The sequence below is a fragment of the Tyto alba genome, unplaced genomic scaffold (genome assembly GCF_018691265.1).
Source record: "Tyto alba isolate M040663 unplaced genomic scaffold, T.alba_DEE_v4.0 Super-Scaffold_1, whole genome shotgun sequence".
NCBI lineage: Eukaryota > Metazoa > Chordata > Aves > Strigiformes > Tytonidae > Tyto > Tyto alba.
This window is the reverse complement of record NW_024881261.1, coordinates 3,269,555-3,294,044: the sequence shown is the minus strand read 5'-3', so window position 1 is coordinate 3,294,044 and position 24,490 is coordinate 3,269,555. Positions and strand designations below refer to the sequence as shown.

The 24,490-nt window shown below is 43.5% G+C and overlaps 2 protein-coding genes across 10 annotated transcripts in view; one reads left to right on the top strand and one right to left on the bottom strand.

The window, feature by feature from the left end:
• INSYN2A (inhibitory synaptic factor 2A) overlaps positions 1-2,658 on the bottom strand; it is a 48,506-nt gene extending 45,848 nt beyond the window's left edge. For all 5 annotated transcript variants that reach the window (XM_032992065.2, XM_032992073.2, XM_032992081.2 and 2 more), the window contains exon 1: positions 2,337-2,658. The gene's annotated coding sequence lies outside the window, so the exon portion shown is untranslated. The remainder of the gene's footprint in view (positions 1-2,336) is intronic.
• DOCK1 (dedicator of cytokinesis 1) overlaps positions 1-24,490 on the top strand; it is a 316,081-nt gene that overhangs the window by 151,271 nt on the left and 140,320 nt on the right. The window lies entirely within an intron of this gene.

Below are 24,490 nucleotides of genomic sequence, written 5' to 3'. Positions count from 1 at the left end.
TAGCTACTCTTTCTCCCCCCTCCCCCCCTCCGAATTAATTATATATGCTGTGCATCTCCCATGCAAAAATGCTTCTGTCAGTGAAACAGTTAACTGGGGAAAAAAAAATGCAGCGATGCTCTTAGAAGCTACTTGTTTGTGAGCTTAATTAGCAGAAGGGTGCATTGAATGTTAAGTGCTGTCCCTCTTGATAAGTAACTAATACTTTCTTTTGTGGTGCTGTTGCCCAGCTGGTTTTTTATGTGTCAGTCTGGGGGAAAGGCACTGATTTCATTCAAGATTAGAATTATTTTGAGCATCTTGTTAAAAATATACATCGTTAATAATTATGGAGTCCTAAAGAACACATATTTTTCATCAAGGGCATCATGATGTCCTTACAAAAAAAAAAAAAAAAAAAAGCAAGCTTATTTAGTATCAGCCTTCCCCAGTGAGCTCATTCTGTGAAGGCAGTATGCTTCAAATGCAACAGCACCTTTAACTCTGGGGCAGTAATTTTATTTTACAACTGCTCAATATGAGTATGTGGATTAGCAATATACATTATGTATTTCTGTTGAAATCAATGACTGTATGCTATCACTGTATAGAAGAATATAAACCCCCAGATGATAAATTAGTAATATCTGAGCACTGAGATATTTTCATCTGAACTGCTCATATGCATTTATAATGCTAGAAAAGAAAACAGCTTTTAACTTAGAACTGTTATTTGTACTTGAAGAGAACCGTATTATTGTAGTAAAGGAAGGCAGGCAGGAGCAGACTGGTAGAACACCAAGAGGCTTCACAGCAAAAGTAAGGAAATATGTTACTCTCCATGCTTGTCGTATTTTTACTATAGATATGTTTGCTTGAAATTTTACATTAAATTATTCTGAGTACAGGGCTAGGACAGTTACATGTCATGTGATTATTTTTTTTAGCTAGTAGTTTTTCATCTAGCAGCTAGATTTTAACCTTGATACATGCAGCATTCCTGACAGCACTGTAAATATGAACAGTAATCACGATGAAACACTTAAGCCGAGGGAATAAATTCCCAGTTTCTTAGACATGACCTGTGACTGTTTTGTTTTTTTTTGTTACCACTTTCTAGCATTCAGCAGAAAAATAATGGTTCTCGGAGGTTGGAAAAACAGGTCTTTCCAAACTTCCCGACCATAGAGCCCAATGAGTTAAATTTTCCACAGTGGTGTTTGTGCGGGATTTTAGCTGCTTAGACACACAAGGTCAAACGAAACTGCTCCGTTACCTATTCTGAGTCGTGGCAGCGAGGGGGGCACAGCCTCTGTGGGACAGACCCCTCGGGAGATGGTGACATAAGCTGAGCCCATATCCTTTGCTTTCAACATTACAAGATGTCCCTCTTCTGCTAGGGCTGGCCGCCCCCCCCCGCCTCCCCCAAACAGATCCAAGCTAACTGCAGTCCTGCACCCCCCTCGCTGCCGTAACTGGGTAAACATGGCATTAAGTAGGGACGTTGAGGTCACAGGAGAGGGATTTTACTAGCTATAGGAAGGCAAGATGGAAATGCAAAGCGGGAAGCTTTGGATGCCTTGCAAGATGCAAGGTCCAGGACTATGACTTTGGTGCTGGATCCTTTGCTACCTTCTGTCCCATTTGCCTACTGCATTTTCACAGCCTCTCCAATTTAAACGTGTTTGATGATGGTGACAGGGGACTGGGGGGGATGTGTGTGTGTGTGGAGTGGTGTATTAAATCAGGAGAACCACGGCTCCTCAATAATGACAGTTCACAGAACAGCAGCAGCTTCAGCCCCTGATGAGGATTTCGGGGTTTTAATGAAGTGCTCTGCTGCAAGTTACCCGATGAACGTGCCCGATGTTCTTCCATGGCCGTGTTGTATGGACACCTCATTAGGACTGCGTTTGGACTTCCCAGCGCTCAAGTTAATAAGCAGTGGTACTTCCTCACAATCAATCATGAGGAAAACTGAAGGACTTTGTGCATCTCCCACAAATCCTCCAGCCTACAACTCTCCCCTACCAGGTAGCATTAGAAGAAACGGTGGTATCTTTCTAGAAGAAAGTAGCGGTTTGGACACGTATAGTGATATTGTCTCCTTATCTGTCATGAAAGTTATTGAATGCAATAGCTGTTCCCAGGCAGGCAGAGATACACCATTGCATAACGCTCCCGCTGGCGCCCAGCGCGGTGCTTTATGCTCATCCCCACGAAGTTTTCCTCAGGAAAAAAAAACAGGGAACCGGGCGTTTTTAGGTCTCCTCGCTCAAGGGAAGGGGGCGGCCGGGCGGGGGGCGGGAGGGAGCCGAGGGCAGCCCGAGGGCTGTGAGGGCGGCGGCGGGGCTTACCTTACGCTTCCTCAGGCAGAAGTGGCGGTCTGGGCGCTCCCCTTGCGCTGCATCTCCTTCCCTCCGCCGGGGCGAGCTGGCCGTCAGGAAATCCGCGCCGGTCGCTCATCTGCCGCCCGCCGGAGCCGCCGCGCCGCCCGCCGCCTTCGCCCTCCCGCCCGCCGGGCGCTCAGCTGCGGCCGCCCCGGCGCTCGCTAGAGGCAGCCGCCGCCTCACGCTTCCCGCCGCTGCCCTCCTCGGCTGCGGCGCCCGGCTGGGGAGGGCGGGGGAGCCGGGGTGTGTGTGTGGGGAAGGAAGGAGGAGGGGAGAACTTGTTGAGCGGGACCGGCGGGCGTCCCCGAGCCGGGCGGGAGCGGGCTGAGGCGGCGGGGAGGAGCCGGGGGGCCGGGCCGGGCCGGGGGGGCGGCTGAGGGGCGCAGCGCGGCGGCTGCTCGGTGCGCGCAGAGGGAAGGCTGGGGGGTGGGTGTGTGTGTGTGTGTGTGTGTGTGTGTGAGGGAAAACAGGGCATTTGCAGCCGTACTGCCTCACTGAGGATCTGCGGTTAATCCCAGTTCCCCTCTACGCGTGAATTCAGCAATAATAGGTTTATTTGGAAGCGGTACACGCAGTGCTGGTCGTTGCTGAGCGCCCCGGTTTTCCAGTTGCGCTACTTAAAGCAGAAACGCTGGGAGCAGATGCAGAGTGGGTGATGCTGATACGTTGGGGGTTTCGCCGAAGTGCTTGTTTAAAGCTACATAGCTGCATTTTATTTGGAGGAAAAGTGTTTTAACATACCGAAATGAATAGATGCTCCCGTTTGCTTTTAAATGCTGAATAAAACGGGTGCAAGTTAAAAGTGCTTTGATGGAGCAGCAAAGATTGACAAACGTGATAATGTTCTTGAAACTTAAATCCCATCTTTTCTCCTCTCAAACCACTTTATCATTTCACAGAGGGCTTTTCAGAGATGTTTTTCATTTAAAAAAAAAAAAAAAAACCCACCAAACTTAAATAGGTCATGTGTATTTAATCAGACCCATCTGACAGACAGAAGCTGTCATAAGAGGAATAAGAATTTGTCCGAGTTGAGAAGCGGTGGGTCAGTCCCCTTTCCTTTTGAGGATTTCAGCAGCGTTGCTGTTTAATAAATGCTTCTCACCACAGCATGAAACTCGCTCAGCCCGGTTGCAGACCGTGTAGTTTGTCTGTAGTGGCACTATCTTCACCATCAGTAGCATCGATGGGGATTATTGATCTTTGGATTTACCGAAGGGGACCCCTGATTTGAAGCGGCAGATCAGACCGGCTGGGCGAGCCCGTGCGTGAAATGCCCCGCTGCTGCCTGGGCTGAACGTGCACCGCGCCGCAGCGCGGACCCGAGCGAAGCGCTAAACAAGTTGGTACATCTACATAGCACGATGCAGCAGAAATACTGGCTCAAGTCCTGGACATCTTTTTAGAGTTAATTAGCTGGAGCAGACCATTGCACCAATGAATGGATGCTGCTGCGGCGGCTGGAGCACCTTGTTTGTGCCAGCTTTGCTGTCTCTGCACAGGGCTCTGCTGATAGAGCCCGGCAGTGGGTAAAAAAATCCTTATGGACCCGGCTGTCACGTAAACATCAGTGTGGAAGCGTGGAGATGAATTCACAGAAATCCTCTCCTGTTAAATCGCAGTTTAGCTGTGCAGGACTGGATCAGAGGAGTGTTCAACAAATCAGACAGTCAGCAGAGGGCAGCTAAGTCGCTCTCCCTGTCTGCTACCTGTCCAGGTACTCTGCTTGCCCTCCTCCCTCAGTACCTTGTACCTTATCTTTGCAGATTCACCACTGATCCCTAGAAGAGGGTGCCCAGGGGCTCGCTTTCGCCTTTGCCCGCTGCTCTGCCGTCCCGGTACGCGCTCCGCGCTGGGACAGGGGCTGCACGCTCCCCGCAGCACTGCAAGGAGTGAGCTGATAGCACGGTTTAAATCGCAGTTTATGATCTCTCTGGGTTTTTTACAAGAGGCTTTTTTTTTTTTTTTTTTCCCCAGAGAAATAGGCGGGCAGAACTTAAGTATCATCTTGCTTGTTGATACAACAAGCACCACGCTGCTTTCCTTTCGCTCCTTTTCTTTTCAGCAGCGCTGACTTGCTGTATTCCAGGACCTCTGTGGTTTTCTCTGTACCAAAATAAATTTGTTCTTGCCCACAGCCTGTATACAGGCATGGGAAAAATTGCCTGGTATGGTGACCACATTTTAAATCCGCTTGGTACTTCAACAGAAGCAAATAGATCAGTGGTAGCAGATGCTGTTACTTTTTCACAAGCTGAAGATGTGAGCTGTGCAGTCTACGTCCCAGGACGTGCAGACCATGTTTGCTAGAGGAAAATACTATTGCTAAATAACCTTAGAGACTTGAAAGGAAAAGCCCTCTGACAGAAGAAGCAGTTAAAACAACCTTATTATCTTCTCCATAATTACATTTAGAGGCTGTTGTCCCAGGGCTGGTGGTTCTTGCACAGCATTACACGTGTGCCCCGTTTATAAAGCGAGGCAACTGTACCCCATTTTTCTGTCGATTTTTGAAGAATCAGAAGGGACTTTCCAGTTGTGGACCAGATTCCTGCTTGTCCTGTCCATGTATAACTGCTGACACTATTGGTGTATGTAGGGATGTTTTCAGTCATGTTTTCTGAAAAATAATGTGTTTCCTGATTGTCATGCTTCATGTTACTGTAAAAACATATAAAAGGAAGTACACTCAGAAAATGGAAACGCTTCATCATCCCATTTGCCAATTTTTCAGCCTTTAAAAAATGCTGAGCCCGACTGTTGCATAATGAAACGTAGTGTCAAAACGGTGCTTGAGAAGTGAGAGAGGGGCCTGCCTTCAACATGGAAAGATGGAAAGAGACAATTCATTATTATTTTTTCAGATTAGAAATTCATTTCTCTCTGGGGAGCGTCCTACCTTCCCGGATTGCCTTTTTCTTCAGGTGTTTGTCAAGGAGGAGTGAGCACTGCTCAGGGCTGCGGGGGTTCGTTCCCCTAACACTGGATGGAAGTCCCATCTTGGACTTCTGGAGTGAGTGGTAAATGAGATCTATTTTTTAGTGGTATTCTCTGTGGAGAAATACAGTACGGGGTCCTTCTTCCACACGGCTAATTTCATACTAAATTTGGGGAAGTATCTATGCATATTTATAAATGTTAATCTTCTTGCACAGCCTGGTATTGCAGACTTAAGGTTTTGCCTTTTTTTTTTTATTTTATTTTTTTTTCTTCCTCCCCACCCCCCTTCCGTTTTACATTCAGCTTCTGGGAGAACGTGAGCAGCCAGGGCACGGCTGAGGGACTGAGATGTGGTTCCTGTGCTGGCGTGGGACCGTCAGCCCGTGCCCTCCTGGCTGGCAGCCCGGGGCACGTCCGTGCAGCTGCAGGGGTTTTGGCTGGAGGACTGCTCACGGTGAACGCCGTGCGCGGGGGAAAGGTGTGTGTTGAGCAGGTGTTTCGTATGATTACGCTCCTCTAGAACGTGCGGGTCCTACAGTGTCACCTTAAAATGTAATTTTCTGGAACAGGCGACAAAGTTCTTGTCAGTCTTTGAGGAAACAAGCTCAAATCCAGCTCAGGGAAAAGCGTGTGGCAGCCAGAGCTCGAGTTACCTGCCAGGTATTTCACCTACCGCCAGCGTGGGAAAGATGATAACCAGCACCAAAGCCATTTGCAAAATCAGCGTGAAAGCCGGTAGTTACACTTACCCCAGTCTGAAGCCCGTGCCGTACGCTGAGGCGCAGGTTCAGGAATGAGCTCAGGGGGCTCTCGGGAGGGGAGAGCCAAGGAACGTGCTGGTGCCACGGGCTGCGAGTGGGTGCTGGGCTGGCGATGGCGCCTGCCGGGAGCCGAGCCCGGCCGGAGGGTTTGGGTCCCTGCGCCGAGCCGCCGACACGGGCTCCATCTCAGGAGCTGCCTTTTCTGCAGGGCCTGCTATCGGGTATAGATTAAATAACTTTTATTAGGAGGGGTAATTTAAGTGCTGACGCTAAATGCAGGAGCTGGGTTACTAGGGATATATGTAATTATTTAGGGCTAGCCTAATTTCTCGCAGAACTTTACCGTCTCCTTTTGAGGTGAAAGAAGAGTGAAGTTTGCTTGATTTGAAACACGGAGGCGTGGATGATGTTGTGCCTTTTCTCTCTGTAGTCATTTGGGACCGGTGCTGTCGTTATATCTTTGCTAAAAGCAAATATTTTCACACTGCTGAATCCTCATTCACATTAGGTAGGTCTTTATTTTCATGCCTTTATATGATAGCTGCCTGGCTTTCTACGCTAAATCTGTTATTTATTTATTTACTTGAACCTGGCATTGGAAGAAAAATGGAGGAATGTTAAATATGCTCCTGTCTTGCAGATGAGGTGGATGCAAACTTGGCTTGAATTTCAAACAGGTCCTCATGCAATCAGATCCTTAGAGGTGCTCCTTGCTTTGAGGAAGGATAGAATCAGCATGGCTGTGATGACAAAGAAATAAGGTTTCTCGGAGCCATGCGAGGCAGAAATTTGAGAGATTTAATTTCGTGTCTTGCTCCATGAGAAGTTTTTCCACGGGCTTGGACAATTCATTTGAGACTATGCTTATGTCTGTTCTTTATCTGTAAAGTGCAAGTAATTGCACATCTGTTAACTTGGAGGAACATTTTAAAGATAAAGTGGATTTAAGATTATGTGTATAATACCCATAATACCTGCGTGCAGCTAAAATATTAAATAGCTGATTAAGTGAACTGCTATTTATGGGTTTTCTGCACTAAGAAGGAAAATGCTGAGTAACCTCATTAGCTATGATAGTTGTTTCTGTATTTCATTGGTACAAGTATGAGCAGGATTTAGACCTCTCTCTCTTAATTTCCCTTTGTACGGATTATTGGAGGAGAAATATGACAGCAGGTCTTACCAGCTAAAGCTGAGATTTTGAGTTCCAGTTGAATGCTGTGTCATTAGGAATCCAAATTGCTGTGGATGTGACTTTATCATTCATACCCGGAAAGAAGTCCTAATTTTGTTGGAACAGGAGGGTTTTTTTTCATATTTTCACTGTGTTTATGGTTCAGAAAAGTTAACTTTCTGCATACAGATGTTTTTGGGAAGGGAACTAAACTGATGATTGGAACTAAACTGATGATTGGCTTGTTTCTTATTCTGTGGATGGGGATTATGAAAACTAGTCCCTTGTGGTGTGTACGAGTGGTGGAATCACTTGCCTAATAAAGATGTTCTCCATAGATGCAGAATTCTGCTCTGGTTAAATTATCATGCAGCCTGTACAGTTAGGAAATAAATGAGGGTCTGGGAGACCATGATGTATGATACCCTAAATGGCTGCATTTTGTTCATATTTGAAAGGCAGTTTAGCTTGTCGTCATTACTGATGATTTGTGCTTTTATAGCCCTTCTTTTTGCATTTCAGAAATCCTTTGTGCCCATCTGAATAATAAATCACCATGTTTGATTTGTTCAGTACGAGCAAATGTGAAATTACATTCTTAATAAGATGTCTCAAGAAACTGTAAGTGTGGGTGAAATTTTTTAAAGGAATATTATGCCAACTTTGTTAATATTTTGGTTTGTCTTGTTTATTTTATTACCTTTTCAAATCCCAGGGATATATCTTCAACTGCTTTATGGCTAAGGGAGAAATACTGCCCTGTTTAAAAAATAAGAAATCTGATCATACTTTTGATTGTCTTCAAACAAACAGTTTTGGATTTAAGCACCTAATGAAATCTGGAATGAGCATAAATTCCATCTTAAAATTTAAGTTATGGACAAAAGAAAGTCAAATGTAACAAATAATGGGGATACTTTCATCTGCTTCATCTCTGCACTGTGGTGGAATAATATATTATTTATACAACATTGATTTCATTAGAAGGAGGGTTCAATGCAACTTTCCTGTCAAACTGAAGAACCGTTAAATGTTAGAAGGTGATGTAAACTCCCAAGCCCTCAGTAAGCTTTTCTCAGTTGAAATTTTGAACTATTTAAAGTTTGAATTTAGCATAAAAATACAGGATTTTGTGTGCTTTTACATGTTGCCTTAAAGTTAGAAGCCCGGACAGCAGTTCAGTGATAATTCATTTTCTTAGCGAAAATAAAATATATGAAAAGTGACCAATAAAAATCATGGCAGATTAGGTGATGAAGAGAAAAGTGAGCAGTGTAAATAATCAGAATTAAATTCAATGCACCACTTGTATCAATTTTCTGAGTCTAAACCAAAATTAAGTATTTTGGCCATAATGTTCAGAAATTAACTCTTTAATGTAGTTTCCAAAATCTGCATCCAGGCACCAAAATAAAATTGCCCTTAGTAGTTCTGATACATGGCAGAGAATTGATGGCAGTGAATGAAAATAAAGAGGCAGGTTGCAACATCATGAGTACCCCAAAGCTTTAGCCCTAAGCTCGCAATTAAGAGCTTCTACTCCCTTGTTTATTGAGGGGCACGTTGAAAAGGTCTAGTGGTATGAATGTGATGGCCACCACAAATTTTAAAGTGTGTTGTACAAATTTAAAAAGAATTTCACAGACTGTTTGCTGGTCTGGGAGGGCAAAAATTCTGTATGGTCTTGGTCAGTATGGCCTTTCTCACACAATTTCTTACTGCAGAATGAGTAATTAAACAACAGGGTCTCCTTTGGTGTTTCTTTAAACATATTTTTGTATCCACCGTGTATTTCTTAATAACAATAAATGTTCACGTCGTAATGTGGCTTGCAAACCAGCATAGTAACACACTTCCATAGTGCAACGTTTTTTAAAAAAATTAAACCAAAACAGTAACTTTTTTAAAAACCCAAAAAGGGTTGGTAGCCACTAGAAACCTCACTTTGTTAATACGGTATCTGATAGTAGCACATCACATGAGAAGACTTGTAAGAACTTAGGCAGAGCAAAATACTCATATCTATATTGTTGCTAGTGCTAATGTCAAATATTTATATAGAAAAATAATATGTGAAGCTTTGAGTAATGCCAGTGCTCCAGCTAATATATCTATGTATTTTTTTTTTAATAAAATAGCCTAGGAACTCAAGAAATTGCAAATAAGGGTATGCTAAATTTATGATTGACTGTGCAAAGACGTAATTCTTTTATGTAATAAAATGTATGTGACTAAGTTTTACCTTAAGAAAGGAAGATAAGAAGTTATGTTTAAAGTCCAAAAATCTTAGAAACACAAAATATTTAAATCTGTTGTGTTATGCAGCAGTCTGATGATAAATATGGGAAGCCTGATAATGACATTAAATGGGTTTATGATTGATAGCAGAGGCTAAGTGAAGGCCTTCTTAATCCTAGGTCTGTGGCCCTCCAAAATACAGTATGATAAAAATGGCTCTGTCCTTTATAAAACATGATCTGTGGGATACTGTATTAAAAGTAGCACCACATTTTGATTTCCTTGAATTTTTAAACGAGTTCAGCACTTTAAATATTAATACTTAGCAGCAGTCGAGGAGCATAATTAGCACAGGCTTTGAATCGGAGGGGCGTCAGTCAATATTGTGGTAAAGCCCGATACCTAAGGTTGCTGGGGGGGGGGTGAAGGCAGAAGCCCAGCACCCATGGCGATGGGGAGATGGGTGCAGCCCTGGCCCTCGGGCAGGGTTTGTAGTCCGAGGTGGCTAATGGGCTCAGCAGAGTTTTGTGTTGGGTTTAGTACCTTTGCCTGCGCTGGGGGATGGAGACCGGCAGTGGACGTGCAGGTTTCCTGGTCACGGAAGGTGGGCTTGGGGAAGAGATGGTGATGTGATTATTGACTAACTTTTCCTGGAAGTCCTGTGTGCTTATAACTCAGAAAACCCAGGAATAAATCTGTATATTTTTCTAATACTGTGACTTTCTAGAAGCAAATCGAGGAAGCAGCAAAGCAATACCCTAATATTTGAGTGTCTCCACATCCTTCCCTTCTCTGTGGCCGCATCTGCCCAAACCTTGATGGGGAACTTTGTTGGACAGGGAGCTCCAGTGATTGCTTCTTGTCTCCAAACGTTACTCATTCATCAGACCATCCCGTCACAGAATTTGTGCAGTCCTTTGCTGGACCTGGTTATGCTGCCTGCCTCCACGACTTCCATCACTCACTGTGTTTAAAAAATAGATGCCTAAATTAAAAGTACTGTCTCATATTTACTTGAAATTCATCTCCTATTAGCTTCAGCAGCTGCCTCCTGGTTCTAATACTGTGAAATTTGTGAATAACAGCTGTGCCCTCATTTCATCTGCCACCTCTGTGAATTTGGAAACCTCAGTCGTGTAAATCCCTCCTCTGCCTTCTTGGAAGGATCTGGGACTTTTATAGGCCCTTCTCAGGAGGCAGCTTCTCCATCCCTTTGTCATAGAATGAGAGAATGGTTTGGGTTGGAAGGGACCTCAAAGCCCCCCCAGTGCCCCCCCCTGCCCCGGGCAGGGCCCCCTTCCCCCAGCCCAGGGGGCTCCCAGCCCCGTCCAACCTGGCCTTGAACCCTTCCAGGGAGGGGGCACCCACAGCTGCTCTGGGCACCCTGGGCCAGCGCCTCACCCCCCGCACAGGGAACAATTTCTGCCTTAGAGCTCACCTAAATCTGCCCTCTGGCAGTTTAAACACGTCCCCCCTCGTCCCGTCCCCACCCCCTGATCCAGAGTCCCCCCCACCTCTCCTGTCCCCCCTTTAAGCCCTGGGAGGCCGCTCGAAGGGCTCCCCGGAGCCTTCTCTTCTCCAGGCTGTCATTTTGGTTGCCCTTCCCCGTATCTTCTCCAATCTGTTACGCCCACCTCGAGCTATGGAGGCCGTATTTATTTATTGAATTCAGTTTTACTTCTCTGTGAGATGATATAAATCAAAGACTTAATTGAAGGATAGCAGTAAATATCACTGGAACTTTATTTGTGAGCTAAGTTTTTCCTCAGGATGATGAGCTGGGATGATGAGCTAATGAGGTTTGGTTTGATGTATAATTTTGTTATTTCACATCAATTACCAGATGACAGATAGGCTCTGCAGCAATTGATTATCTAAATAAGGGCCTTGATATCCTGTGGGAAAGCTGCTGGAGACTGAAGGTGATGCTAAATGGACAGATAGTGCCCTCCTGTAGGCTGACACATCATGTCACTGACATTTTTGTTGACGGGCACGAGGGACACCGGTTCTTAACTGGAGGGGAAAAAAAGGGCGAGTTAGTCCCACATGCTTGGAGAGTTCCTTGGAGGAACGGGGGTGCAGGCTGCGGAGCCGCCGTGCGAGAGCTGCAGCATCCCCCCATCCGTGGAGAGTTCAGGTTTCTCTTGGGGCAGCTTTTGTTTTCACAGATCTCTGTGGTTTTGGCAGGTGTTTGTCATGTCCTCTAACAAAACAATTAGTGAAGGATCGTGCCCCTTGGTCTTGTCACTATATTGCATGGGAGCTCATTTAGTAGAGAACTTGTAATGTGGTTTTCATAATATTTCAGTTAAACAGAGTTGAACTTGAAAATATCTTGTTTATTTGTTTGTATTTGGTTTTGTGGTTTTTTTTTGTTTGGGTGGGTGGTTTGGTTTGGTTTTTTTTTTTTTTTTGTTTTGTTTTTTTTTGTTCTTGTTTTATGAAAACCTGTTAATTTTCGGTGTTGCCAGCAAAATTACAAGGTGATGATTTCTGGATAGAAAAAACCCCATAACTGGACAAAGCAGAATACTCGTACATGTTAATTTTTCCATTTAATAAGGAACAAAAGCAAATCCAAAAGTTTTAATAATTCACAGAAATGCAATGAGTATTTTCCTTTTATGCATATTTATCACTTGGCTTGAATTGTAAACATGTTAATTCCTGCCTACCAGTTAATGACTTTGGGTAATGTTTATATTCTCTTCATGCAGAAATTGTCCGTATACTTCACAGTTACTTACAGAAATAGACTTAATCAGCTCTGCTTCCTTAGCTCTGCTTCCTTAGCCCTGAAAGACATTTTGTCTTACTCTGAGCAGTTTTTCTAAGGTATTTTTAAAGCATTCTTTTTTTTTTTTTTTTTTTCCTTAAAACCTTAAATTTACCTCTTCAACAGATAATGAGTATTTTCAGCCATACCAACAGAAGGTACTTATTGTTTTCAAGACTTATTTTTGCCAAATGTCAAGAGTGGGCTGAGTGTTGTAGGCTCTGCCATAACTCAGGGTTGGTTTATTTTTCTGCTGTGGTTTAAAATGTTATGCCCCAAAAGGAAGTAGTTTTGATGGTATTAAATCCATGGACATTATGTCAGGAAAAATACTTTCAAAATGATGTGTCTGTTGCATTCAGGTAGGAATAAAACATTGCGCTCATGTTTTGAGACCTAAAGACAGGCCCTGGGATTAACTGGGATATTTGAGATCTCTCAGGTATTTTCTCTTCTCCTGTTTTTCATATTTTTAGTATACGTAAATGGTATTGTATCATATAGAAATATAGTGCCATATTTGTGTTCTATGATATTTTAATGATGTGATAGTTCTATTATTTTTAAGTATTGGAAAAGACAGTGGGTGGTAAACATGCTCATATCAGTATCATGAAGAAATTTGTTATGTTGATACACCAGATTGAGCAGTGTTTTTAGCAGAACATAAAACCCAGTAACTTTTCTCAGGAAAATAACAAAATTAGCCTAGGTTCCTATAACGATTCCTGGTTAATTTGGGTAAACTGTGGGAGTCAAACGCGGGAGTGAAAATCTTGCAGCACTGCCCCTGTGCAGCCCTCCGTCCACTCCCGCAGCTTTAGTGTCCATCTCTGCTTTCAGGATCGTTTCTTGCAAAGAAAGAAGCTGATCTGCTTCAAAAATATTATTAACATCCAAACAGTAACATGATTCAATCTTTCCAAAATAATCCAGGGTTTAGTAGGACTGAATTGGGCATGTTTGTGATTTGAGAATGGAGGGTTTTCAATAGATAAGCCTTTTTTTATGTATACACACTTGAGTGGGATAATTTTCTGGTCCTGTTTGCAATTTACTTTTTGAGAATTATTTTTAAAAGATCTGAAGAAAAAATAAGCATGCACTTTATGCAGTATTTTGCACAGATCTGAGCATGCAAAGGCAGGAAAAGTATGATTTGTGTCTAAGTCTTTCTCTGCATCCCTTGAGATTTCTGTGGCAACATAAAGTGACTTTTTAGCATTCAGTGTAGAGAAAAATGTTCCAAATGAAAGCTAATTTTTGTCTTTGAATGGACTTGGGGACTGGACAGCTGTATACGTGTGCATGAGTTGAATGCGTCTTCAGGCTTTTAATATGTTTTCCATCTCGGTAGTGAAACCCTTCCACTGAGAATCTTGTTTACTTTCAATGGTGCTTTGCCTGGTCTCCATTTTGCTAGCTTTCATAAGGAGGTAGTCCTCAAACTTTCCTCTTCAACATTTACAAGCCCAGTGCTTTTATCCACAGAAATTTTTTGTTTGTTTGTTTGTTTGTTTGGTTTTTGTTTGTTTGGTTTTTTTTTTTTTGTTGTTGTTGTTTGTTTGTTTGTTTTTTTTTTTTCCCCAACTGTTTGAACGTCAGAACTGTCTTAACCTTGATCCAGGTGCATCAATTCCAACTTCCAGGTTTTCTTTCACGGGCATAACGGCAAACACATCGGCAGTATTTATATGAAGTCCACAGAGCTGGATGTGCTGGGAGTGGGGAGGGTGCAAAGCAGCAAAGAAGGGAAGAGTAGCAGGCCCACAGTTTTCAGTAACATCTCATGAGTCTATATGAGAAGAAAAATGGAACTGGACTCAAACACAAGTCTAAAAATAGGAAGCTGCAGCCCATCTTTAAGCTAGTTACCATCTCCTTTGTCCCAAGCAGAAGTGAGTGGGGTGCTCAGATGGCACAGGTTGCAACGCTCCTGGCTTTATTGAGCTGTGACAATTTGCAGTCTGCTGTATTAAAAAAAAATACACATTTTTTTTTTCCTGCCCTCAGCTTTGTTGCTCCATTATAGCCATATGAAGAAGTGTTATGTGCATAAATATGTGGATTATCGTGAAAATTTTAATTAAATGACTGAATAATAACTAAAGATGGCAGGGGAGGCAGTGTTGCTAAATTAAATTCATTCCATATAGCTTTTGCTGTAGCCTGTGAACTAGTTTTACGTATTCTTTCTGAATATTCTTTATGTATTTTGAATCTCTATCAAAGCTGCTGCTTTGCCTGGTTTGAACGTACTGCACCTTGCCAGAGAAGTCCGAGGCCTCCAAGACTGCACTGGGAAATCCCGGGTGATTCCGGGCAAGGTGTTGAACCTCAGCAAACGGAAAAGAGGTTCTGCTTAGTCCCGTTGTGCCTGCTCAGCTGCCAGTCTGGGAGGCAAAAAGGAGGAGTGTGCACCCCGGGGTTTTGGTGTGCCTGGAGGGGTGCGGGGAGGGCTGAGCTGGGTGCAGCAAACCAGCCCCTTCCCCAGGCCCCGGCGCCTGCTCTCGGAACGCTTTAAGTCACTGATTTTAATCTTGTTTTGGGTTTAATTTTAATTGCTTTTTTCAAAGGGAGATTAATTCTCCTTTAGGTGTGGATATGTAATTAAAAACGATCTCTCGACTTAAGTTGCTTTTGTTAACTGCATGCATAGGCCGTACGTATGTGAAAGCAATTACATAGTTGAATATACATCTAATCCTGTTTTTCATGTTTAAGTGTTATTGTGTTAGAAAATGATAAACGACTTCTTATTTGTGAGGGGATTTACTTTTTTTCTCTTATGATTTCTGCCAAGACGATGTTGGAAGGAAAATGAAATTCAATTATAAATCAAAATTCATTTCACTGGTGGAAAACCAGCACTTAAAAATGCTTTGTTATTTCTTGAATATATTGAGTGTGTTGGATATCATAAGGAAAATTATCAAAACATGTTTTGCACTTTAGTCATAGTGAGTTATTCAATACAGAAGGTATTCCCTTAAAATGCTTTCGGTGGTTTTTGGTAGGCCTGCAAGCACAGAGAAACCTGAATTAGCTTCATCTGGAACCAGTGGAGCTCTGTAAGCAAATATTCCCTCTTGGCCTTGTGCTTATTGCTGCTGTGCCAGGCTAACTAGCCTGGGGGGAGCACGGTGCAGGTCTCGGGATACCTGGCTGTCACCAGATGGTCACTGGATGCAGATGAGCTGGGAAACCAAGTCCCACATCTTGTTTTTTTCCATGGCATGGAAAAGGGCAATGAGATGTCCTGGGTTTAAAACGTTTAGTTTGTTTCTTAACTTCCAAGTATATGGTCTTGATCTGAAAGAAACAGAATAAACTGAATTTTAAAATAAAAATAAAAATAAAAAAAAAAATGTGTGCGTGCAGAAGAAACTCCTGTGTTCACAACCTGGTTTAATTACTCCAAAAAGCTGTATGCACAGGTGCTGGCCGGTTGCTTGCTTCAGTTCTGTGGTTTGGATTCTTTAAAATAGGCTTTTCAAATTTTAATTATTCCAACCGATTAGTTCTTTAAGTCATCACACTTTTCATGTATTCTAAATACTTTTTAAAGAAGTGGATTTCAATTTAATGCTTTTTGAATTCATCCTTTTTTCTTCACACGAGCTAGCGCTGCTCCCATCTACTGTTTATTCTTACCCTGAGAACTGTCAGGAAGGGTTGAAAGCAGAAATCGCCTCCAGTTGCCCTCTGTGCCCATCGCTCAGTAAGTGCTGTTGTCTTCATGACGTCTGCTGCCTTATTTTTCCTTGCTCCTGAGAGGAATTGTGGCTCCTTTGGCCTGACGGCGAGGCAGAGGTGTCCCTGAACGTACCCGAAAACCAAGCAAGTCTGAAAGAGGATTGCGTAGCGCCAGCTCTGTGGTGCTCCTACCAGGAGTTTCACCTTTCCTTTTGTGCTGTTGAATGTTGTGGTTGGCCCCAAATCAGAGAAAAAAAAAAAAAAAAAAAAAAAAAAAAAAATTGCTGAGTTCATCCTTAACCTAGCTGATAGTCTCCTTTTGTCCTGCTGGTGTTGGATTTCTGCTGAGTTTAGGTGTGCTGATTTCTGCAGCAGGAAAATGATAGAAGAGCCATTTATCAGTAGCGTCCTGTTGGAGCATATTATGCTGAACTTTTTAGTTATTGTTCCAAATAGTCATAAAAAAGAGTTTTAATTAATTTAGTTTTCCACAATAGAAATGTTCGGCTCTTTTTGCTTAGATTGCATATTATAGATTGATTTCATATTCTTTTCATGAAGTATCTTCGAGCTTTGAAGCTCTACTCGATGCTGTACATTGTTTAGCAATAGGTTGCCTGAAAGAATCCCCCAAAGTATTCTGAGTTACTGCTAGTTTAATAAGAAATAAAATTCAAATTTAATGATGGTACGGAGAAGAATTGCGTCGTTCTTGGAGACACAACCCACATATTAGTGTTTTCAGGTTCTGCAGATGGGTCCTTCCCTGTTTCCTGTAATTAAATGCAAAGTGCTAAATAGATCTATGTTCCTTGATAGTGTCTCCTTATGCAATATAGATGTGGCTACTTCTCAAAATATCTGTAGATAGCCTCCCATACTGCCTGTTGGAAAATATTTAAATCTGAACTTCTTGCTTATTTGTTGTACGAAGGAAACACTACAGAGTTTTCCATCTGCTCCTGGCGAACCTTGCACACATTTTACAAAATCTAAAAACCTGAAGACGTTACGGACAAAGTAAGATTGCCCGTGCTAGAGGGAACCTACATATACATAGGACAACAAGAAAACTTTCCAGTAGGCAATTCCCGTAGGATAATGGTGGCGATGTTTCCGTCTGTCCCCGCGGCAGAGGTGGATGTCTGCTCACAGCTCTGCGACGGTCTCGCATGGGACCCCCTGCAAATTCCATCTGCTCACTGTGCTGCTGGTTTTTTCGCTCTGTAATGGAAATAATGGGTTCTCTCGTGCCTCTAGTCAGTCGTGTGATAACTTTGAATGGAAATCGCAACATGTGCATTAGCCGGAGCTGTGCTCCTCCAGACTCCATCCTTACGTTTTTTCCTGGAGGAGTGCGGGTGTGATTTGGGAGCCCAATTCCAAGGGAAGAGGCAGGTAAGGTGAAGATATTCCTGTAGGCAGAGAAGTGCAATTTCACTTCCTGATATCCCCTGTTTGCTACTACTAGGTATTCATTTTTTCATCTCCTTTTATCTATCAATATAGGTACGGAAAGTCTAACTTAAAATGTAACCTGTCTGGGAGTTACATTCCTCTTATTTACCATATTGGTACGTGGATTTCTGTAAATGCTATTAATTTTACTACCATACTATGAAATATCACAAAAAATTGAACTTAAGTTTAGAAGAGTCATAGTAAAGGACCAGACTGTTATCAGCAGTGCTGTCTTTCTCTATTTAATCAGTTTTCCTGCTCTTTAGGGAGGAGGGAATGAAAACATTGCCTACAATGGAGTTTTCATTTTGATAACATGCAAATGTGAAAAGAGCCCCGTCTTTATTTTTAACACCGATGAGAGCCTTGTAGAAATTCCTGTCTGCAAGGACTATGTAACCTTCTACAGCACTGAAAGCTGAGAAGCACAGCACAGCATCAGAGACTGCCTTCTCCATAAACCTCCTTCCCATAGTCACTGCCTGTTCTGTCCCAAAAACTTCGTAACAGAAGAGCCGCAGTGATGTGGTGGTTGATGTGATTATGAACCAAAGGTAGAAATTAGTTGAAAAATGTAAAAGCTTCCCCAGAGAGACCTCTTCTTGTAAGTAGCTTTTTTAATCCAAGGATATCTAAATGGGGTGTTTCTATTAATTAAATTTTGATTGCACATGTTTCTCATCTTCCTTTCAAGCTTGCCGAGGCCCTCAGTAAACCAGATGCTAAATATTTTATGTCACAACAGTCGAATGAGAAGCACCAAAAGTATTTGTCTTAAAAATGGCTGTTGCTTTTAGATGTGTATTCATCTGGCAGGGTCACCTGTCTTGTATGAAAAGGAGGTTCATTTAAAAGATAATATATCTTCCTTTAGTATTCCCATGATTTGTCATAGTGATTCCTTACTGCAGCATGATTTGCCTGCTGCAGAGCCAATATCCATCATACCTGTAGGCTATCACAATTACTGAAATTACTTCAGTGCAGTCATTCTTAACATAGGGTGCCAGTTGTCTTAAATTATCTTTTCCTTATATTTGCAAAACTTAAATTCTTTAGCTGGTCTGCATCCACATGTTCATAGTTTATTTCCATGGTTTTCAGCGTTGTGTTTGGTAAATAAAACAGTGTTTTTGATGGCATTAGCCAACATTGTCATTTATAGAGGTGTTCGGCTGTGAGGAAAGTTTTGTGGTGTAGGATCTGCGAACTGTATTTTGCTCAGGGCTCCTCGCGGTACCCGTGTGTCGTGGTTTGGACCTGGTCAGCAACCAACCCCCTCAGCTAATCACCCTCCCTTCCCCCTCCCCACCTGGGAATGGGGGAGGGAATTAGAGGGGTGAAGGCAGACTTCCAGGCTGAGATAAGAACCGTTTAATAATGGCAATAAAACAAAAACAATAACGATGATGGGGGGAAAACAAAAAGCAATATATAACCAGGCAATGTACAGCGTAATTGCTCCCCACCCGCTGACCAATACCCAGCCCGTTCTTGGCCAGCAACCCCGAGATACCAAGATCCCACAATCACAATCCTGGAAGCGAGAGAGCTCCTTCCCAACCACCCCTCCTTTATATAGTGAGCATGACATGCCATGATATGGAATATTTCACTGGCCAGTTTGGGTCAGGTGCTTTGGCCGTGCTCCCTCCCTGCTCCCTGTGCCCTTGCGCACGGGCAGGACATGGAGAGTCCTTGAAGTCTCGGTAGCAGCTGAGAACATGTGTGCTATCAGCATCCTTCCCATACCAAACCTAAAGCTAAATCCAAAACACAGCACTCCTCTAGTCCCTGAAAAAGGAATATGAACTCTATTTCAGCCCAAACCAAGACACCGTGCAAAGGCGGCAGTTGCTTTTGCGAGCATCTCGCTGGTGGAAGCCCGGCCGCGGGTCGGGGCCGAGCCCCTGCGCTGCCCCTGGAGCTGGTGCCAGGGCAGCACCGTGGGCCATGCGGGTAGAGCCAAACCTCCCAGTCCCCTGGTTGGTGAGGGTGCTGCAAGGAGAGGACACAACCAGCTCCAGCGCTGCTTCTGCGCCAGAGTCTCCGTCTCAGCCTCGTTATCCTCTAACTTCAATTTTATGTTAGCTCGTTGGTGACTCGTGTTTGCTCCAGAGAAAGTTCAGCTTTTGTTTTTCCTTGTCATTTATCTAACACTGAGTGCTAGAACAGATATGTCTTTCATTTTGAGAGTGCTTCAGAGGATGATAATAATAATTATAGTTAAATTAGCTTCCTAACAATAATGTGAAGAAAGTACGACATAATTTTGTGTTGGGAAATCTGTAACAAACAGGATGAAAGGCTTTCCCTAGGGTGAGGAAGGCAGTTAGTTTGAGGTTTGTGTTAGTGTCAGGAACTTTGTTATTGCCACGGTAAGCCTGTACCGAGATGATCACACTGTCTGCCCGCGTGTGCGTGGGTGAGCACCCATCCGTGTGGGCTGTTGGTTCGTGGATCTGTCGCGCCTCTTCGATGCTGGGGACGGGGAGAGGTGGAGGCCTTAGCGAGGTGCCTTAGTAGGAGCAATACCCCAAATGCTGAAAACGGTGGATGAGGATTATATAAAAGTGAAGAGCAAATGAACGTGCATGTTTATGAATACATCTGCTCGCTTAGCTTGACTCCAAGCCCCGAATCAGTAGCAGGTAGTGGCATTGGTACATAAATCGGAGAGCAGAGATTTCCCATATGCACGTGAACTTTGGAGACAGGTGGTCTCCGGTCAGGTTTCATCATGTGGAAGAAAATTCCAGTTTACAAGAGAGATTGAAAGGGGCAAACAAGACGTTTCGGCAGAGAGAGCTCATTAAATGGCAGGGTGGGTTGAACTGTCAAGGAAGAGGGTCGGAGCAATGTTGCTCACTGAAACAGAAGACGAGTGGAGAAGCCCACGGGAAGGAGAGGGCTTGGAAACTCCTGTGGGAAGGGGCACCCAGAGGTGCTCACCGGGGGTCTCTGAGCCCCCCCCCAAAGCGCTGGTACGTGCAGTAAGGACGCCGAGAGGTGCGTGCTGTAGTGGGATGAAAAACTCCGTGGCCGTGCACTGGGCAGGAAGGTTGTTCATGGCTCGGGTGGGACTGTCACCGGCGTTTCAGCGACCCTGGGTGAGCAGCCTGAGAGGCAACAGCAAAGCTGAGAACGCATCGTTAAACACACCTGGGGACAGAGGGCCAATCTTAAAGCCAGGGGTACCGGTCCAAATTCCTGTGTCTTTTTAGATGGTGTAAAAATGTCAGCGCGCATCTCTCTGCTCTGCTGTGGGTTTGCAGCTTTGAAGCCTTGCTCAGAGGTTGCTCCTCTGCGTGGGGCTCTGTGGAAACCATTCCTCAAGCAGGGACTGATGCAGGGGTACCCCGGCTCTTGTTTGTTCTGCATCTCCTTCCTTGTCCTTCCTGATGTGTCCCGATACCACGCGGGTGGTATGAAAGGCTTTCACTGCCAGCCAGTGATAATTGCAATAGAAGTAAGTAATTCTAAGTCCCACAATGGTTCTACTCAAGTATTCAGTGCTGCACATGTGCAAAATTCTTTAAAAACATGTTTTATGTGGCTTTTACTTATTTTTTTTATCCTTTTTTTACTGTTTGAATACTGGCCATACTCACAAATACCGTTCTTTTCTGTATTTTATTATTCATGTTTATAATTTTATTATTAGCATTAATAGAAGTATAAACCAAGGTACGCAAAACAGATTTATTGGGGACATTTCTCTTAGATTTTCAGTGAAATAATTTTTAGTATAGCAGAGGGAGAAAAAAGGTGTGGGGGGAAAAGCAATTGCATTTAGAAAACCAAAAATAAATGGACTGACCTTCAGAAATCTTAAGCACTGTGATTTCAATTGAAGGGCATACTGTTTAATACTGAGACTGCGTAGAGCTTTTTAAAGTGAAGCATTTTTGGTGAAAATGGACTTCTTTGAAGAAGAGCCTTAGAAAAATGATAAATGGTGTTGTTAAAATGTCTCATTAATTTTTTGCTTGCCTTTTACGAAAGTTAGTGCAAAGCACATTCAGACCGGGGTACGCTTTATGTATATTCTCATTGTGCGTATCATCAAGTTTCTAATAAATAAGCATTTTACAAAATTAATTTCAGCTGAGCTATGGTGATCTTGTGTTCCGGTTTTGATCTGTGTGAAGATCCTTTTTACAGTTCTAGCCAGAGAGGTTTCCCTGTATTCACAGATTTTTTTTCTCTGCTCTCTGGGAATATAGGATTTTCCTTCACATGAAACAATAATCAGCATTTTTCTTATTCAGAGTTCGTTCTGAAGCAGCAGATCAGAGCCTGTGGCAGCGTCACAGCATGGAAAGGTGTCAAAGGGGACCTGGTTGGATATTTTTACCTTGCTGGGGCTCACCAAGATTGGGAAGGAGTGGGAGCCTGCGCGTCCATCCGGGCAGAGCGATGGAGAGCTGCCTCCGAAACAGGGAGGTGACTGTAGGTTTGATGGTCTTGTAGCAGTTGACAGTAGAAAGAAGCCTGGAAATCTCCGGGCAGGGGCTTCCTGCTAAGAGCCAGCCCTTCTAAATAAAACACCTCCCCGAATAAATGTGTAATCGCGGCACTTCAGTATGGCTTTTTTTTCTTTGTAGTCCTCAAACTAGTCTTTTCAGTAAAACATGGAGAAGGATTCTGAAAACCATACCTTCGTTGCATTTATTTTGCATCCACAAAGTGATTCTTTTAATTGCAAGTCCTTTTGTCAGCTTAAAATATATCTCAGGAAATTTTTGCTTTTTGGTTTGCCATGCAGGAGTCGTGGTAAGCAGTTCCTGCCGGGGCTCAGCATGGAACTGACCTCTCTCAAATGTTCTCTTTTATTTAAAATGCCTAGTTTGTGTTGCTTGTAAGAGCTTATGGATTCAGCAGTTTGCACCGAAGGGAAACTGCAGACAGGTTGGGGACTGCTCTGCCGTGGGAAGGGGTGAGCATGTGAGGTGGTGACAGAGGGGTTGGCAGATCCTGGTGTCCCGAAGATGCAGGAGAAGGTCACCAAGACGGAGAAAGTTGGAAGCCTGTGACTTCTGATGGTTCTGCTCTGCCTTCGGGGGGGCTCTGGGGGAACCTAACAGCAGCCCCCCAGGCTGTCGAGACACCAGAGCTGGATTCTTCATTGCAGTTGACCTCCATTCTTGGAGGTTTCAAGACCCAGTGGGGTGAAGCCCTGAGCCAGACTGGTTCCAGCCCTGGAGCTTTCAGCAGGCTGGGGGAGAAGCCTCCAGCGGTTCCTGAGACAGCCTACACCTAAATGCTATTCACACCTAGATGCTCTTCTTCCACACCTCACCTATGAAAGTGGAAAATTTGCTTACACCTTACGATCTTTTCAGGAAAATTAGCTCTTTTTACATTATTTTCTATTTTGGGGCCAGTGCGTTCAGCCGGTCAAGATGTAGTAATCAGCATTGAAGTCCTGTAAAAGATTTCCTTTTAAAACAAGTTTTCTATTGATTGATAGAGATTGAACTGTCGGAGATCAAATCTGAACTTGTAAAATATGCTTTGAAGAAAAACTACTAACTTCTGTATCAGTCTTCTGCATTCTGAATGGACCTGCACTGGATCGGGTGGAACTAAATGAGGTTTTTGCTGCCTAGGCAGAGCTGCTTAAATCAGGTTGGGTAAAGGAGATGGCAGGTCTTGTCCAAGAGCTCTGACAGCAAAGTTTGTTTGCTGAAAATGCCTTAATGGGTCTTGATTTGCAAAAAGATGACTTAGTAATAATGTTTGTGGCAGCAGGAGAAAAACCCAAACATTTATCACTCACATTATTGCAAATGTTAACCTCTGTTTGGCAAAGGAAAAAGACTCCTGTGTTTTATTCCTTCCATTTTACTCGTGTTCAAGAAGGCAGGATTTGGCCTAAGGAAATCAAAAGTAGCATATATTCAGTAAGAAAAAAAGTGATAAATGTTAACATTTTGCACTTGTTTACATTCTGCTGCTGTACCTGTGAAATAACTTTCTCTCTAAAGGCGCTGGTGAATTTACTGTCAGATTTTCTATTACAGGACAAGAAACGTTTGGTTTAATACTGTGAGAAATAGATGTAAAAATTTATATACATATATATATATGGGTGCGTATCTTTAGGGGTGTTTTGCTTTGTTTTTTCCTTCCTCTCCTCACTCGTATGACAGCAGGGGTAGACGCTGCTGCTGGAAGCTTAAGGCATCTGTGTCTGCCCGGTTTTAAGCGCGGCGTGGGCTGCTGGGGTGCAGGGCTGGTCGGGCACGGGGCTCTCCGCAGCACCCGGAAAAGCCCCTCAGCAGAAACGGGGTGTTCTGCCCCCCCGGGGAGCCAAGTCCCTCCAGGCAGAAGCGAGCCCCGCGCCGGGTTCTGGCGTATTTGACGTTGGGTCTTGAGCTCCGACCTGCGCGGTGACGCGACCGGGAACCTGCGCTGGTGCGCGCTGACCGGTGCCCAGCGGCGAGCTCCGCGCTGCGGGGTCATTGTGTGTCATACAACAGAAATATTCCTCAGAACAAGAAATGCCGGGGGATCCTCTGCCGTGTCCATGTTGCGTCGTCATAATATCCTTCATAATATTTTGCTGAAGCGAGCAAACTTCTTCGCAGACATGTCGTGTTTCACATTTAGTAACGAGGTAGCTCCTCCTGCTGCGACCTCAGTGGCAGCCAGTACTCTTGACAGCAGTTACCAAAAATTAGAAATTTGGGGCGTTTTAAAGGTGGATTTTTATCTTGTGAGACCAAAAGTGGTGATAATTTCATTCGTGGCTTCTAGAAATTGTAAGAACTGATTTTTATTTCTTTATTTGTTGCTAATACATAGAGAATACATGTTGTAAGCAAACAGAAAACTTCGGTTTTATATCCTTGCAAATTGTCTGGTGATTGTGAGGGACTTAAACCCTTTTTGACAAAGTAAATCCTATGAAAATGTTGTGAAAGCCAAAATGTAGTGAGAAGTTCATTCTAATGCTTTTGAGTGGTTTTGTTGCTGGGTTGTTTTGTTTTTTGTTTTTTTTTTTTTTTTTTTCATTATTTATCCATTTATTTGTTTAGCTGTGTAGTCTTTCAAGGCCACGTAAGGA